Raw genomic sequence first — 3351 nt, 5'->3', positions numbered from 1 at the left:
CTTAGCATGCACTAAAAATTTTTACAATGCCTGGTTTTTAGAATGATTTTTGTAACACTGAATACAATAATTAACTCTAATGTGTCTTTAAAGGCACCCTTTAAGGTAGCTTTGTCCAACTTTGGCTATGTTCCTTGTAGAAAAACTGACTTTTTCTAGAGGCTTTGGAGTTCTGAATATGTTTAAACATTATTATATTTTAAAGATATTTTTATTAGACATTTTCTTTATTTACAATTCAAATGTTATCCCCTTTCCTACTTTCCTCTCTGAAAATCCACTATTCCCTTCCCCCTTGCCCTGCTCCCCAACCCAGCCACTCCTGCTTTCTGGCCATCATTGCCCTGTACTGGGACATAGAACCTTCACAGGACCAAGAGCCTCTCCTACCATTGATGACCAACTAGGCCATCCTCTGCTACATATGCAGCTAGAGCCACAAGTCCCACTACATGTTTTCTTTGATTGGTTGTTTAGTCCCAGGGAGCTCGGGGGGGGGGGGGGGTACTGGTTAGTTCATACTGTTGGTCCTCCTATAGGGCTGCAAACCCCCTTCAGCTCCTTGGGTCCTTTCTCTAGCTCTTTCATTGGAGACCCTGTGCTCTGTCCAATGGATGACTGTGAGCATTCATTTCCGTATTTGCCAGACACTGGCAGAGCCTCTCAATGGACAGCTATATCAGGCTCCTATCAGCAAAATCTTGTTGGCATCTGCAATAATGTCTGTGTTATGTGGTTGTTTATGGTTTGGAACCCCAAGTGGGGCAGTCTCTGGATGGTCATTCCTTCAATCTCTAGTCTACACTTTGGCTCTGTAACTCCTTCCATGGGCATCCTGTTCCCCCTTCTAAGAAGTATTGAAGTATCCACACTTTGCTCTTCCTTCTTGAGTTACATGGGTTTTGCAAATTGTATCTTGGGTATTTTGAGCTTCTGGGCTAATATACACTTATTAGTGAGTGCATATCATGTGTGCTTTTGTGACTGGGTTACCTCACTCAGTATGATATCCTCCAGATCCAATCATTTGCCTAAGAATTTCATAAATTCATTGTTTTTAATAGCTGAGTAGTACTCCATTGTGTGAATGTACCACATTTTCTGTATCCATTACTCTGTTGAGGGACATCTGGGTTCTTTCCAGCTTCTGGCATTAAAAATAAGACTGCTATGAACATAGTAGAGCATGTGTCCTTATTACAAGTTGGAACATATTCTGGGTATATGCCCAGGAGAGGTATTGCAGGATCTTCCTGTAGTACTATGTTCAATTTTCTAAGAAACCACCAAACTGACTTCCAGAGTGACTGTACCAGCTTGCAATCCCACCAGCAATGGAGGAGTGTTCCTCTTTCACCAAATCCTTGCCAGCATCTGCTATCACCTGAGTTTTTGATCTTAGCCATTCTGACTGGTGTGGGGTGAAATCTCAGGGTTGCCTTGATTTTCATTTCCCTGATATTTAAGGATGTTGAACATTTTTTAGGTACTTCTCAGCCATCCGGTATTCCTTACTCCTCAGTTGAGAATTCTTTGTTTAGCTCTGTACCTCATTTTTAATAGGGTTATTTGTTTCTCTGGAGTCCAACTTACTGAGTTATTTATATATATTGGATATTAGTCCCCTATCGTATTGAGGATTGGTAAAGATCTTTTTCCAATCTGTTGGTTGATGTTTTGTCTTATTGACAGTGCCCTTTGCCTTACAGAAACTTTGCAATTTTATGAGGTCCCATTTGTCAATTCCTGATCTTACAGCCAAGCCATATTTTCAAAGCTCTTCACTTTCTCCTCTATAAGTTTCAGTGTCTCTGGTTTAATGTGGAGTTCCTTGATCCACTTAGAATTGAGCTTTGTACAAGGAGATAAGAATGGATCAATTCACATTCTTCTACATGCTAACTGCCAGTTGAGCCAGTACCATTTGTTGAAAATGCTTTCTTTTCCACTGGATGTTTTTAACACCTTTGTCAAAGATCCAGTGAACAGAGGTTTATGAGTTCATTTCTGTGTCTTCAGTTCTATTCCATTGATCTACCTGTCTGTTGATGTACCAGTACCATGCAGTTTTTATCACAATTGCTCTGAAGTACAACTTGAGGTCAGGTATGGTGATTCTACCAGAGGTTCTTTTATTGTTGAGAATAATTTTTGCTATCTTAGGATTTTTGTTATTCCAGATCAATTTGCAAATTGCCCTTTCTAACTCAGTGAAGAATTGAGTTGGGATTTTGATGGGGACTGCATTGAATCTGTAGATTGCTTTCAGCAGGATAGCCATTTTTACTCTATTAATCCTGCCAATCCATGAGCATGGGAGATCTTTTCAACTTCTGAGATCTTAGATTTCTTTCTTCAGAGACGTGAAGTTCTTTTCATACAGATCTTTCACTTCCTTAGTTAGAGTCACACCAAGGTATTTTATACTATTTGTGACTACTGTGAAAGGTGTTGTTTCCCTAATTTCTTTCTCAGCCTGTTTATCCTTTGTGTAGAGCAAGCCACTGATTTGTTTGCGTTAATTTTATATCAGTGAAGTTGTTTATCAGGTTTAGGAGTTCTCTGGTGGGATTTTTAAGGTCACTAATATCATATCATCTGCAAACAGTGATATTTTGACTTCTTCCTTTTCAACTTGTATCCCTTTGATCTCCTTTTGTTGTATAATTGCTCTGGCTAGGACTTCAAGTACTATATTGAACAGGTAGGGAAAGAGTGGGCAGCCTTGTCTAGTCCCTGATTTTAGTAGGATTGCTTCAAGTTTCTCTCCATTTAGTTTGGTGTTGACTACTGGTTAGCTGTATATTGCTTTTCTTTTATTTAGGTATGTGCCTTGAATTGCTGATCTTTCCAAGACTTTTTATCATGAATGGATGTTGGATTTTGTCAAATTCTTTCTCAGCATCTAATGAGATGATCATGTGTTTTTTGTCTTTGAGTTTGTTTATGTAGAAGATTATGTTGATGAATTTCCTTATATTGATCCATCCCTGCATCCCTGGAATGAAGCCTACTTGATCCTGATGGATGATCATTTTGATGTGTTCTTGGATTTGCTTTGTGAGAATTTTATTGAATATTTTTGCATCAATATTCATAAGGGAAATTGGTCTGAAGTTCTCTTTCTTCGTTGGATCATTGTGTGGTTTAGGTATCAGAGTAATTGTGGCTTGATTGAATGAATTGGTTTCTATTTTGTGGAATAATTTGAGAATTGGAATTAGGTCTTCTTTGAAGGTCTGATAGAATTCTGCACTAAACCCATCTGGTCATACGCTTTTTTAACTTGGAAGACTATTACTGGCTGTTTCTATTTATTTAGAGGATATGGGACTGTTTAGATCATTAATC

Source organism: Mus musculus, chromosome 8 (assembly GCF_000001635.26).
Source record: "Mus musculus strain C57BL/6J chromosome 8, GRCm38.p6 C57BL/6J".
NCBI lineage: Eukaryota > Metazoa > Chordata > Mammalia > Rodentia > Muridae > Mus > Mus musculus.
This window is presented reverse-complemented; position numbering follows the sequence as displayed.